General features: G+C 32.5%; 1 non-coding gene across 1 annotated transcript; it reads left to right on the forward strand.

The window, feature by feature from the left end:
* Nucleotides 1-10216: 10216 nt before the first annotated feature.
* Nucleotides 10217-10297, forward strand: TRNAL-AAG (transfer RNA leucine (anticodon AAG)). Its single transcript has one exon. It is a non-coding gene; the product is annotated as a tRNA-Leu (tRNA).
* The last annotated feature ends 5699 nt before the right edge of the window (nucleotides 10298-15996 follow it).

Raw genomic sequence — 15996 nt, forward strand, 5'->3', positions numbered from 1 at the left:
TTTTCTTCAGTCTGCTCCACTACAACTTCAGGGAGATAAGACTTGTATCTTTTTTTTTAACTTGCTCCACTGCAACTTCAGGGAGATAATGTTTGATATGATAAGATTTAATCCGACCATTTGCAACTTCAAAGGTATAAGATTCATCGCTTTAATCCGCTCCACTGCAACTTCAGGGAGATAGGGTTAGTAGTTTCAGTCTGCTCCACTGCAACTTCAGAGAGATAAGACTTGTATCTTGATCCGCTTCACTGCCAGTACAGGAAGACAAGATCTACAATCTTCATCCTACTTCATTGCTACTCAGAGAGATAGGACTAGTGGCTTAAATCTGCTTCCCTACTACCTTGGGAAGATAAGATTCGCCGTCTTTGATTTTCTCCACTACTGCTTAGGGAGACAGGATCTACAATCTTCAACCTACTCTATTGCTGCTCAGAGAGATAGGACTGGTGGTTTCAATCTGCTTCCCTACTACATTGGAAAGATAAGATTCGCCGTCTTCGATCTGCTCTACTACTGCTTAGGGAGACAGGATCTACAATCTTCAACCTATTCCACTGCTGCTCAGGGAAATAGGACTGGTGGCTTCAATCTGCTTCCCTACTGCCTTGGGAAGATAAGATTCGCCATCTTCGATCTGCTCCACTACTGCTTAGGAAGATAGGATCTACAATCTTCAATCTACTCCACTGCTGCTTAGGGAGATAGGACTGGTGGCCTCAATCTGCTTCCCTACTGCTTAGGGAGATAGGATCTACAATCTTCAACCTACTCCACTGCTGCTCAGGGAGATAGGACTAGTGGCTTTAATCTGCTTCCCTACTACCTTGGGAAGATAAGACTCACCATGATGAGTTCAATCCATCCCACTGCAATTTCAGGGGTATGGGAAACTTCATTGATCTATTCCCTAGAGAACATGACCTGTAGAATCCATTTCATGGACCTATTTATGCCTAGTGATTAGGATGTCATGATCAGAATGAATCAAATGCTCCTAACTAGATTTGTATAAATGATATTTGCATTAATGCAGAAATGTCATGAGAATGATCCCTCTTTAACACTTAGGTTGTCATTGCTCGTTGTTCATCAAGGTTCTATCTTTGATGTGTTACCATGCCTTCCTGTTCAGCTGGTATCTTCAACAACAAACCCAAAGAAATAGCCATAATTTAGACTATTCTTTCTCAAATGTTTCCAACCCTTTAGTTCAGTTAGTTCTAAACAATAGTCCTGTTTCAGGTCATCGTACTATTTAGAAACCTTTCAGAGTAATATACAGAACTCCTTCTGTTTGAATATTATCAGTCCATTAATCGTTATTTCAATGAAAAATGCTTGAAAAAGATTATAACAATAGATAATATGAAATTTTGTTGAGAGCAAATCTCGAAATGGATAAATTAATCGAGATTGCAAATTTTGCTAGAATACGAAATGAGTAAGATGAAAAAGATTATCACAATGAACAAGATGGAATTTTATTGAGAGCAAAGATCAAAATGAATAAATTAATCAAGATAGCAAATTTTGCTAAGATACGAAATGAATAAGATGAAAACAGGTGCCCCAGATATCGTAGCATGAGCTTCTCTGCACAAAACTTCTTGAGGACCCTTTTGAACTTGATATGTGCTTAGAAGTCCTACAAGACTTTGTTGATGCCCCAAGATGTAGCATCCCTCCTTGTTAATTCGGAGAGGATGAGACCACCATATGGCCCTATCTTTGATCAAAAATTTGAATTGCCCATTCTTGGGTTTTCAATTCAAAACCCCTTTGGTCTCAATGCGCCCTTTGCAAGTTTTCACCTTGGCCTCTCATTTTTCTTTTTCTTTTTCCTTTCTTTTTTTTTTTGAATATTTTGATTGCACATGAACTCGTAAGATTAGGCATGTCCTTGTTATACATTCCGATCAAAATCAACGCTTTTCCAGATAATGCCTTTCACATAAGGTCCTTCCCAGTTTGGCGTCTACTTTCTTATGAAATTCTTTTTGTACGAGACGAATCTTCTTCATTACCAGGTCCCTCTCATGGAATTCTCTAGGGTGAACACTTGTTGTGAGCTCACACCATTTGCTTTTCGCACATTTGAACATGACGGATAACTTTGAACATTCATCTTCGATCGAGATTAGATCCACAAAAACTCAAAGAGAAAAAATCTCGACTTCAATGGGTAAAAATCGCAATAAGCCAAAGAGAAAGGTATTGCCCCGGTAGAGGTTTTTTTTTTGTTTTTTTTGCCTCCACTACACTGTTTGCTTTGGGGTGACATGATGTTAATTGTAAGGCCCAATATTTGCCCGGGCCCGTAAACCAAAAAACAAACCAATATAAAAACAAATTTAAAGCCCAATTAGCCCAAAACTGAATTACAAATACCAAATACGTGGCCCAAATCATTTCAACCTAAATTACCCAAAATTAACCCGATCAGACCCAACTATCCAAACCCAAAACACATCAACTCAACCCCAACCCCGATTACAATAAGCAAAAACCCAACACCAGCCCAATGCCCAGCCCAAAAATAACAAGAAACCCTAGCCTTCCTTAGCGACTTTCATTTGGTATACCACAAGCGCACCTCTTCCCAAGACGTCTTTGCACCATGCAGCGTACATCTCAGTGGCCTTGTACCTGCAACAATCAAAACAAACGAAACCAAGCAGCAAACGGAGAAGTAACAACACAACAAATTGGGCGAATTAAAATTGTAACAGAAGAAAAAGAAAAAACAGAAAAAATAGGGATTTTTGTATTTTCTTTTTTGGCTATATAAAGCTATTACAAAATCTGTAAAAGGTTACACGCATTCACAGATATTGAACACAAGAAACAGAAAAATATTCAGAGAAATAAAAGAGAGAATCAGAAGGTCAATAAACATTTTTCTTGGATTTCCTTTGATTTTTTTTCTTTCTTTTCTTTACTCTTTTGATATTTATTTAAGTACAATAATAAAATAGAATAAGAGAAGAGTGAGGAGATTACCTGGTGGTCGGTCCTTCTTTCTCTCCGTCGCAATCGGAGTAGGACGAGGATACAGTGGCCTTTGAATGGCCTGTGTTGCGAACGGCGGCAGAAACTAGGGCTAAACCCTAGCAGAGAACAAGAACACTTTTTTAAAAAAATAGGCAGCAACTTTTTTTTAATGAATTGTTGTTTTAATAATAGTATTATACGACGCCGTGTTGCGTTAAAGTCCATAACACTAAAACGACGCCGTTTGGTGGCTCTTGACCCGCGCGATGATCCGACCTGAGGGGAGGATCCGCTCATTTTATTTCAATGGTTTATTTTCGCCATAGATCCTTTTGTGTTTTGATTTGTTTTAATTTAGTTTTAATTATTATTTTAATTTATACGCTATGTTTGATTTCGGTTTCAATTGAATCTGTGTGGAAACGGCACCGTTTTGAAGATTCTGATCCGTATGCCAAAGAAGATTTGCTGGTTAAATTGCTATACTGGTCCCTTTGATATTAATTGGCTCTCATTTTGGTCATTTGCGCATTTATTTCAAATTCACCCTAAGATTTTTGTTTTAATTCAAAAATTTTCCATTGTTTTGTCCTCTTATTATCAAATTAACAAGTTTATTATCATTTATTATTATCATTATCATTTTTTAAATAATAAACCTAATTTTATTATGACTTTTATTATTTTATTATATGTTATTATCTTAAGTTTTGCATATTATTACTTAAATATTGGAAATATTTTATTTTAGATATTTTCATATATATATATATATATATATATATATATATATATATTCGTTTGGATTTTTAAAAATCACACAATAGCATTTCATGATCCATTTCATATATGTATATATAATTTATATTAAAATTATTGTACATATATATATATAATATAATGTTATTAACTTCAAATCATAAATTTTATTTTTTACGCACAAATATTTTATTCTTTCTAAACTTGCTATTCTATTTTACTTATTTTTATATATATACATTATTATATATGTACTATTATTTTCATGAAATTTTTATTTATTTAAATCAAAATATATATTAATTTTAAGATTTATTCTCTTTTATTTTTTATTTTTATTTTTACAATTCTTTCTTTAAAATTCATTTAAACATTTTATTTATTTTTAGTTACGTTATAAAATGGCTTCAAATTTATATATTAATTACCTTTTTTATAATTTTTGTGTACATTTTAAATCCTAAATTTATTTGCTCTCATTTTTGTTTTAGGAGTTGCATCTTATGTTCCTTTTAGATTAATAATTTTTGAATGTTGATGTTAGTATTTGTATAATGTATAGTTGAAATTATTGTTATTATGTTCGTTCATGATTACTTATTGATTCATTATCCATTGGAGTGTATTTACTATTCAAATTTTGCACGATTCATTGTTTATTTAATTACTGTGTTTTTTTTGTGTTTCGATAAAAGCATTAGAATCACCTTTTTGACAAAATACTGGTATTCAGGATTCTCGAGAGAATTGTGCCCTAACTCACTGGGCTTCAATTTTTCCGATGAATTTAGATAGCCGAGTACCTCTTTTGTAATAAGACCATTTGATTTCTAAAATAAAGCTTTTGAGACTTCAAAATGTTGGATCCTAACTTACTGGATATGGCATTTTGTTATCTCGATTTTGAAATAAAGGCAATATTTGGTGTTTAGAAATTTCAAGAAATTGAACCCTAACTTATTGGATTCTGATTTCTCATTTAACCTAAATGACCAAATAACCTTGTCAAAATACATGAATTTTAAAATTTTAAAAATAAAAAGACATACTTAATTTTGACGATTGAATTGTTGCACCCTAACTCACTGAGTGTGACAATTTATTTCTTCAAAATGAGGGCATCTTATTATTCAATTTGGTTTATTCAAATTTAAACTTCGAAGGATCATATTTTAAAATCTTTTCAAAATTTCGACAATAAGACATTAAACAATCAATTTGGTACCAATTTTGGGCATTACGAGGGTGCTAACTCTTCCTCGTGCGTAACCGACTCCCGAACTTGTTTTCTCAAATTTCGCAGACCAAAATCATTTTTAATGGTGAACCGGTCACACCTCAAAAAAAGATCGGTGGTGACTCCCATTTTCATTTTCAAGGTCGATCCCCATTTTTCAAACAAAAAGTGGTTTCGACATGATGTTAATCTTGAACAGACTGCAAATTTTTGATAGTGTGATATAGAGAAAGGTCATGGAAAAGTCATAACATGAAGATATAAAGGAGGCGCATAAATCTTATCTCCATAAATTTGGCACTTATGGCATTCCTTGGTATAACTGATGCAATCCCCTTCCATGATGGACCAGCAGTACCCATATCTCATGATTTACTTGTCCATTGCAAAATCAATGCATGCGTTCCTCAGACACCCTTATGGGCCTTTTCCAATATCTTCTTAGCCTCAACAGCGTCCATACGTCTTAATAGCTCAATCATATCTTGATCACGAGAAAATATCTTTGAATTCTTGGAGTAATTCAATGACGTCTCGCTTTGTCTTTGCAATGATACATGCTTCGATCTTCACTTCTTTCTTTTCTCCTAAGCTCACAATTTCCACCGATTCTTTGTAAGACAAGATCTATTTCTCGACTCGTTCTACCATCCTTAACAATCAGGAGATAAGCTATAGTCTCGGTCATCTTCAAAGTCCTAAGATTCCTCTGGATACATATCTTGCTCAAAAGGAGGTTCTGAGTCAATAGCAGTGTCGCTCATATCATTGATATCTAGAGACCTGTTAAAGGAACGAAAGAAGACTCAAAGAACCAATGAATCAAAGGGGAATTATTTGTGTGGTATGAGTATGAATGAAATGGAAGGAACAAAAGAATGTTTGTCAAAACAAGACACAAATATGCATTTCATTGAAATAAAAAATAGTGGACATGTGCCTTTCCCACAAAAGGACTTTCAATTGCTCCTAGGCTTAGAGCAATAAGAGTATTCTGAATATTACTCTAAAATGGTCCTAAAAACTACAAGAATTTCCTCCACAGTCCCGTTGTCCAGAACGTTTCTAGAGATGTAGAAACAAATTCCTGATAGGTTTTTTTTTGTTTGTTTTTTAGTTCCTTCTTCAAAGGCACAAACATCTTTCCTTTCCATACCATTGATATCTTCAAAGAATTCCAATTCTTTATCATCTATCTGGCTCTGTACTAAAATTCTGAACTCAATGTAATTTTTGATTTTAGGAAATTTATTGTATGCAATGAAATGTAATGTTAATGAATGAAAAGATGCATACAATGAAATGTAATGCAGATGCATGAATGCAAAAAGAGGCATTGATCTTGATTCAATTCTATTAGAAGAACTTTACTAGAAAACAAATCTCTTTACATAAAATGGATATTTACATATACGACATTGCCCTAATGCTCGAAGTGAAGGCATCGATCTTTTTCTTCAAATTCGTATGTTAAGATTGAATCTCGAAAACTCTTCAAAGGGGCACCTCCTCTATCTCCTTTTTGCTTAATCCGAGCCGTGACCCATTGTTCACTCATCTTCGTGATGCTCATTGGCTTCTTTAAGAAAATTGGCGTTAGCGGATCTCGAATAGTCTTCGTCAACTTGAATCTTTGGACAACGAGGTAAAGTCGTGTACTCATTCATCAGACTATCACTTCTTCCATCGTTACGTTTTCTTGGACCCAATTCAGACTGCCATATTATCTCTCACTTTATCAAGAAACTCATTTTCTTATGACAAGCTCTCTATTTAGATACTGAACGTGAATCAACACCTCTTTTATGATAAAGATGCCATGCAATCATGGTCAAAGAAAAACAAAGCAAGTAAGTATAACGCGAAACTAAGATTCAAAGCATATAAGAAATAATTAAAGCTACTATTCAGGAAACCACTAGGGTTTTGGTATGGTTCTACCTAGGGTAGGCTCCTAGGGCTTATTATATGTGGTTCAGTTTTAAAGTAAAGGGTACCTGAACCGATAGATTCCTCGATCCTCACCCATTATAGGCTCATACGGACCGAGTTTAGTTCAGAGGGACACATTTCCCTATGGCTACATGGAGATGAAAATCTCACGAAGACATAGGTACTAATGTATCCCGAAAGTGATCCACTATCCTGCACAGAGGTGAAAACCTCACGAAGGACTAGTTTCTCACTCCCACTTAAAAGGGTAAGACCGAGTGGTAATGCAATGCAATGTTCAGAAATATATCAAAACTTAAACTAACACAGCAATTATAACCACATTGATAAAGATCAAAATAAAGACGAATGGAATGCAATGAAAGGATCGTAAATTTAAACCAAATTTTTTATTTTCGACAAAAAGATAAAAAGTAATCAACACGTGGCTTGACTCTCTTTTTAAGTACCCAGTGGAGTCGCCAAGCTGTTGACACCATTTTTTTGGTAAAACGAGGTCGACTTGGATATTTAAAAAATGAAAACGAATATGGGAGTAACCAATCTTTTTTTGATGAGGTGTGATCGGGTCACCTCGTAAAACGGTTGTTTTTAATAAAAGGTTTAGATTTATTAAAACAATGCTTTTGGTCTGCGAAATTCAAAGAAACAGGTTCGGGAGTCAGTTACGTATGAGGAAGGATTAGCACCCTCGTAACGCCCAAAAATTGGTACCTAGTTGATTAATTAGTGTCTTAATGTCGAAGATTGAAAACTTTAAAGAAATTTAAAATACGATCTTTTGTAAAAAAAACTTATATAAAACAAATTACCCGTTTAGACCCTCTCATTTCGGAGAGAGAAAATGTCACACCCAATGAGTTAGGGCATGATATTTCACCTCCTCAAAAATGAGCTTGTCCAAACAACTCGCGCAATAAAATTTAAAAGGATATTCAATTGTTTAAGTCAGATGAAGAAATCGCAGCCCAATACGTTAGGACACAATTTCTCAAAATTCTAAACATTGAATATTGCCTTCATTATTTTTTAGAAAAATCCTCATCTCAAGAAAACAACGTGTCATATCCAATGCTTTAAGACACAACGTATTGAATTCCCGATAATGAGCTTTTTATTTATGTTTTTTGATTAAAGAGCATTCTCGATTATTTAAATTCAGCGAAGAAAATTGGAACCCAATACGTTAGGGCTCAATCCTCTCGAAGATCCCAAATACTGAGTATTGCCTTTATTTTTCAAAATTTTCTCTTTTTTACGAATTTGGGTAAAAATTATATATGACGGAATAACAATTATGATAATGTAAGTAAAAATAATACGAGCAATAACAAAAATAAACAAATAAAAAGGTCAAATTAATAACATGCAAAATAACAAGTATAATAAGCAAGTAAAGTTGAAACATTCTTTTAAAATAATAATGAAAATGTAAATAAATAAACAAATAAAGAGAATGAATAAAATTATAAAAGATATATATGTGTGGGTTATAATATATATACGTATATATGTATTTTTTTGAAACAAATACGTATATATGTATATATAATGAAGCTTGGGATCAAAAAGTATATATAAATACATGGTGATAATAATAATAAATAAGAAATACAATAAATAATCATACATTAATAAACGAATAATAATAATAAATAGATAAATAAGAGTAATAATAATAATAATAATAATAATAGTAGTAGTAGTAGTAAAAATAACGATAACATTATTAAAATTAATTAATTTAATAGCAACAATATAACAAAAAGGGACTAAATTAGAAATAAATAAAATCTTAGGGGTGAAATAGAGAACAAATAAAGAAAAGAAGGGTCAAATTGAACGCGTGGTTAACGAGGAGGGGTCAAATGGGAAATAATCCCATCCCCTAAAACACATCGTTCCATTAAGGACTGAAATGTGATGAAAATAAAATTATTAGTCTTAATTAAAAGAAATAAAAAAACAAAAGGATCTAATTGAAACAGATGTTAAATGCGGAAGGACCACGATGGAAATTCTCTCATTTTAAAAGAAAACAAGCGGATCCCTGGGTGCGGGTCGGGTCGCGCAAAACGGCGCCGTTTTGGCTCTAAGACCCCCGAGGTGAAACGATGTCGTTTTATATGTGCTATAAAAGCCAAATTTATTCAAAATTTCTCATTTCTCCCTTCTTTAAAACAAAAAAACCAGAAAAACCTCTCTAGCTCCCTCCTTTCCTCCAGACGCCGGCCAAGGAAATGGTCACCGACCGTTGAGCAGGCCGCCAGTCACCAGCGTCGGCGTCGCCGTACACGGCGGCAAGAAGCTAAAAGTTTCCTTTTTTACTCCTCTTTTCGCGTAGAGCCCAGATTTGGGCTTGAAAAACCTCGAAAGAAATAGAAAAAGAAGGTCCCTCCTCTCCCCTAGGCTCAGTTTTGATGGTGGAGAAGAGCCCTCCGACGACGACCGTGGTTGCCTCAAGTGAGTCCTTTTCCCTTTTTCCCTTTTTACTTTTGTATATGTAAATATGGTAAAAAAAAAAGTAGACTCAGAAAATGATGAAAAAGAGTAAAGTGGAAATAGATGTAAACCTTAAAATTTTTATTGATTTTTGAATATCCGTTTTTTTCTACATTGTTTGGTTTTCGGGCTTATATAGCCGAAATACAAATCTTTTTTTTATTTTTCACTGTTTCTGCTCTTTTATACAGCTTTTGTTTCTTCTTTCATGCTTGTTTGCAGGTCTTTGGCGAAGGTAGGGGAGTGACTTGCTTTTTTGGTGCAAGGCTGACAGGCGGTGGCTGACCTCGGGCGACAAATGCGCTGCGGAGGCACGTGGGTAGCGGCATAGGGTGCAGCGCAAGGCAGGAGCTAGGGTTTCCTGCTAGCTTAATGTAGTGGGCCATTTGGGCCATTAGGATTTTATCTATTTTGGGTCATTTTGTAATTTTTATTTTGGGCATGTAATAATTTATTTTTGTTTGTAAATCGGGCCCGGGCTAAATTGGGCCTCTACAAGTATATAATGAACACTAGGATTGATAATTTAGATACAAAATAAGTTATTAATTAATAAGTTAAAAAGTTTTATGTATGTGTAATAAGTTAAACACAATTATAAGTCCACCATCTTTCTTTAACTTCTTTTTTGTTTACTAAATAAAATACAACCGAGGGAAAACAAGAATATGTCGGAGAGGGTATTGATAAAGTGCCTTCTAAGGCAATAGAAAGATTTTATTTAAAAAATATATATTATGGTGACTTTCGGATCTTGGTCTCAACAAGGTTGAGATGGCCGAGTTGGTCTAAGGCGCCAGATTAAGGTTCTGGTCCGAAAGGGCGTGGGTTCAAATCCCACTCTCAACAGAGTTTTCTTTAGTTTAATTTTGCATTCAGTCCCTGTGTTTTTTTTATTTTTTAGATCATACTTTTCTCTGGTCCAATTCCGTCTTCAGTCCCTTTACTCATATTTTTAAAATTGAACACTCTAGTTTTTCGGTTTCAAGAATTTAGTCTCTTTAAAATTTAAATGTGCTATCAATTAGAATTTAATTTTTAAATAAGAACTTTGAATAATAAAACATCACATATTCAAAATTAACATAGATTGTTTGCTAGTGTTATTTGTTTGATTTTATATGTTATAAAAAAATTTTAATTTTAAATCAAACAAATTAAGACTAAGTTTCTCAAAATAAAAGTAGAGGAATATAAATTCCAAAAGTTCAAAGAATTTAAGGACTGGATACAGAATTAAACCTTTTACTTTCAACAGGAAATACCAAATATCACAGTTGGAGTTTTTTCTTCTTCTTCAGTCGAAATATCAAAGTTGTTTTTTGGCTTAGGAATAAATTAAACAAAATCTCACTATTTGATAAAAGAGACTTCAATCTTCAATATATTATCTTATTAAAGTTAAAATTATATTTTAACCTTTTCTACTTAAATATATCAACCTTTTCTCACTTAATACAATCTTTTACTAAAATAAAAATATATTAAATTAATTACATCGAGAGAGAAAAGTTAAACATTTGTTAACTTTACTGATGTGGCATTACATGTTTATGGCACATCAACAATTAATTAATTTTTTAAAAATTAATTAATTGTTATATGCCATGTTAAGGGTTAACTTTTCCATCATTTTAGGGTGAGTTTAAGGGCTAAAAGAGACAAAAATTAAAGGGTGAACTACCAAAATAGTCAACCAAGCCCTTGTTTCTTTCGAATGATTCTTAAATTGAATTTCACTCAAAACCGAATATCAATCATTCTCAATCAAATCTCGATTTGAATATAACTTAATTTTGAAACTAAAATTGGATCTAACTAATCAATATAAAAAACCATATCACTAATCAAATCTAAATATGAATTGAATTCTTTATAGTCAAAACAAAATTTTTCTATTTCCAAACTTTTACATAATCGTGTAGATTATTCATTTCCTTTTCTTTTATTTTCTAACGAATAAAATTAAGCAAACAATAAAATTGATCTAAAACTTTTTGGATATTTCTAAAGAAGCTTGATTGGAAGTCGAGCATGGATGAACCGAAGAGAGAAAGGGAGCATGGAATCAAACTGGTTTCGGTAAAGTTGAGGATAAGTTTCGTATGGTGATCATTTTAGTCATTGAGAGTGTAGAGCTCATTTGAAAAATCCATGAAACAACATAGTTTCGAGAGGGCAAGAATATTGTAGGTAAGATAGATAAGGTGGTCGTGGGGGTAGTTAAGAGGTTAGGGGAACGAGCTCGGAAAACTTTGTTGAGGGTGGATTGTCATATGTCACGACTGGTGAGGTATTCGAGTGAGGCGAGCTTGTGGACTAGGTCATTGAGAGATCCAAATTGGTTCGTTAAAACGATGATTGATGATGAGGGTTTGTAATTGTGAGGTGAGAATATGCCAAGCAAATTTTATTTTGGTTCCGACTTTCACATTTTCTTTTTTCATAAACATAAAAAAGTTTTAACAAATAGAAAATATATAAAAAAATACATTAAAAGAGATGAAGAAGTGAGGAAAACAGAGTGAGAAGTAGAAGAGAATGAAAAAAGAAAGAAAGTTAAAAGAACATAAAAGAAAAAAAATTAAATTGCTCAAAATGAAAAAATATGGGGACCAATTGTTAGGGGTGATCAAAACTTGATTTGATTCGAAAAATTCAAAAAAAATTCAAATTTCGAGTTAACCGAATCAAGTTATTCAAATTATTTGAGTCAAATTCGAGTTTTGAGTTTGAATCGAGTTGAATTTTACAATTCAAATAATAGATTGATGTCAAATTTAAAAATGAGTAAATTGGTCTCTTTCTCAACAAAAATTACAAAATTCTAAAATAATATAAAAAAGTAAAAAAATAAAATTTTCTAGAATAATTTGGTACCTAAATAAGTTAATTAATGATTCAAGTTTATCATACTAAAGTATTTTGCTTTGAAAGACTTTTCAAATATATATGGTTTCAAATTGATGTGCTCTAACATGGAATTAGTTATACTGTAACAAGATTTTAATTTGACGTGTTTAATTTTTTAATTTAACTCGAACAATTTCACTTGATTTGACTCGACTGAAATTTCATTTCACTTGACTTGATTCGAAAAAATTTCAAATCGAGTTAAAATGATAAAATAGAACACATCAACTCGACTAACTCAAAATTTTTTCACTTAATTCAATTCAACTTGATTCAATAACTTAAAAGATTTTTCTTTATAAAACTGGAGAGCCATTATGCCATATGATTTTAATCAATACCATTAATACTGATTAGCTTCTTCGTGATAATTTCATAATTCCCTCCTAGTAACAAACCCTGCTTCCTTCAACATCTCCGCATTAATACTTAAAATTGATTGAACAAATTACTTATCTTAATATCTTCATTTCACTTTTACATCTTAAAAAAACAATGAAAGTTCAAAACCAATAGAAAAATATAAACCCTTTTCTGCTAATATTACCTTTTCCATTTCGCTCAGATTTTAGATAAAATCCCTTCTATTTTCAACAATTCTAAGGTTGAGAAATACAACTATTTTGTGAATTCATGAAAAAGAAATAAAGCCAAAAAGATTGAAAATTTAGGAGATAACTGGTGATTTAAGCCCATTATTAGTAGGCATAATGCTCTTTAAGATTGATTCTGGGAAGTGGGCTGATTCTGATTTTCAATGTCTTAAATCAAGTACCTAATCCCTCACATTCTACTAGACCATCAACTTCCAATATTAACCAAACTACATCGTCTTCAACTTTTACCAACTCGGCTAAGACCACTACTAGCACTAAGAACCCAAGTAAATAAGAAAGGGATGAAAGGAGAAAAAACGAACTGTGTATGTGGTGTGGGGTCAAATAAACAATGGGTCGTAAGTGTATGAAGTCTCCACTGTACCAAATATTGATTGAGCCTGATCATGATGGTGATGGGAAAGAGTTCTTAGATTGTTTAGAAAGCATGGAGGAATTGGAATCATCTACTAAAAAGCTTGCAGAGTCACCCATTATTTCCTTGCATGTTATGATTGGAACTAAGGGATACCAAACCATGTGAGTGCGAGGGTATCTAAAAACCAGAAGGTGAATATTTTTGTGGTACAAGTTTGTAGATAAGTACTTGATTAAACTACTAAGCTGTAGTGTGCACAAAATGAAGGGAATTACTGTTACGGTTACTAATAGTAGATTGTTGAAATCATCCGAAATTTGTAGGGATTTGGATTGGTCGGTTCAGAATATTGCGTTTACTACTGATTTCTTTGTGATACCTCTTCAAGGGTGTGACACGTTACTTGGTGTACAATGGCTTGTGACCTTGGGGCCTATTGTGTGAGATTTCGAATCATTGACAATTCAATTTCTGCAATAGGGGCAAAAGATTAAATGACAAGAATTGACATCTGGTGAGGTAATTTTTATGTAAAAAATGGCAGCTTCTTAGGTTCCTTTATCAATTAAAGGTTCTTATAGTGTCATGGTTCTTCAACATCATAAACAAGATGATAGTACACTGCCTGTACGATATAAGCAAATACAACCTGGTCTTGATGAGTTGTTAAATTAATATGCTATGATATTTGAAGTGCCACAAGGACTACCGCCGGCTAGACAACATGACCACAAGGTTCCTCTTACTGATGAAGGTCAAATCGTTAAAATACAACCTTACAAGTATCCGACAATACAAAAGAATGAATTAGAGAAAATTATAACTGAGATGTTGCAGAATGGAATCATTCGTGATAGCTAAAGTTCTTTCACATCTCCAGTGTTTTGGTAAAAAGGAAACACGACACTTGGCGTTTGTATGTGGACGATCGACAGCTTAATAAGATAACCGTGAAGGACAAATTTTCGATTCCATTGGTTGAATAGCTACTTGATGAATTAGCTACAGCTGAGTTTTTCTCTGAACTTGATTTAAGATCCGAGTACCACCAAATTCGAACGGCTACAGACGATGCGCATAAGATGGCATTTCGAACTCATCATGGGCATTACGAGTTATTTGTCATGCCTTTGGGGCTAACAAATGCCCCTTGGTTTCAGAGTCTTATGAACAATATATTTCGACCATACTTGAGGAAGTTTGTCTTGGTTTTCTTTGATGATATATTGGTGTACTCGGTTGATGGGATCTCACTTATACAACACTTGCAATTAGTGTTCGAGCTTCTTGTGCAACACCAATCAAATGTCAAGCGAAGAAAATGCGACTTTGGTGCCTCTAAGGTTGAATTAGTAAGGGAACACTACACCAAAACAGGCTTTTAGGACATTTAGGATATTCAAATTTATCCATTTTTAACAAATATTCAATTAAAAATGTTTCAAAGGTTGAAATAATGACATGTAAAAATAATTTGAAATAAAAAACATAGAAAAATATTTGTTAAAAATGAAGAAATTAAAATAATTTTATTTAAAATATTTTTTTTTGTGTACATGATTGATTGATTTTTAATTTATATATTAAATAATTTCAAATATAATTGTAAAAGATACGATAGTATTAATTTTAAAATATTTAATTTAATTATCATTATAGTTTAGGGTTTAATATATATGGTTTAGGGTTGATATATGGTTAATTTAGGATTTAGGGCTGGTTCAAGAGTTGCAATTTTAAGGTTTATAGATTATGGAATTAGGGATTATGGATTAGGGACTCTGATTTAAGGGTTGTGATTTAAGGTTTATGGGTTAAGAGTTAGGGGTTAAGGGTTAGAGGTTAAGAGTTAAGGATTTAAGGTTTATAGATTCGGTGTCAGGTTAGGGTTTAGGGTTTAGATTAATTAGTGCATTTTAATTTATATATTAAGTAATGTTTAAGGGTTAAGGGTTAGGGATTTAGGGTCAGGTTAGGGTTTATGATTTAGATTAATTAGTGTTTTTTAGTTTTTATATTAAATAAGGTTTAGAGGTTAGTTGTTTTGGGTTTGGGATTAAGAGTTAGTGATTTAGGGTTTAGAGATTTAGGGTCGAGTTAGGGTTTAAGGTTTAGATTAATTAGTATTTTTTAATTTATATATTAAATAAGTTCTTATATAAATGTAAAAGAGAAATAATAAATTGTAAAAATTATTAGTTTAAAATTGATATGCAATATACAATAATTGAATATAAAAAATTGTAAAATATGCGAGCTTTGGCGGCGTTTATAGCCAAAACGCCGCTAATATGATTTAGAATTTTTCAAAACGGTGTCGTTTCATTACAAGAATTTAATTTATTAGTGGCGTTTCTTCTGTAAACACCGGAAAAGGTAACATTAGCGGTGTTTATGACTAAAAAATATTTAATTTAAACCATTTGATATATTTAAATATTAGATTTAAAAAAATTAATAAATAAAAAAATGTAACAAATTGATACGGATAGGTAACTATCTATTTTGGATATATAGGACCAAATTATAACAAATAAAAATAAAATACAAAAACTAAAATCATTCCACATCGAACATCTAGCAAAATAATTATATTTTAGTTAGGAAGAAATATCTCTAATAAAATGAAGATTAGATCGATAACGTCTCAATCTTTAATA

This window comes from Gossypium raimondii, chromosome 9, assembly GCF_025698545.1.
Source record: "Gossypium raimondii isolate GPD5lz chromosome 9, ASM2569854v1, whole genome shotgun sequence".
Taxonomy (NCBI): Eukaryota; Viridiplantae; Streptophyta; class Magnoliopsida; order Malvales; family Malvaceae; genus Gossypium; species Gossypium raimondii.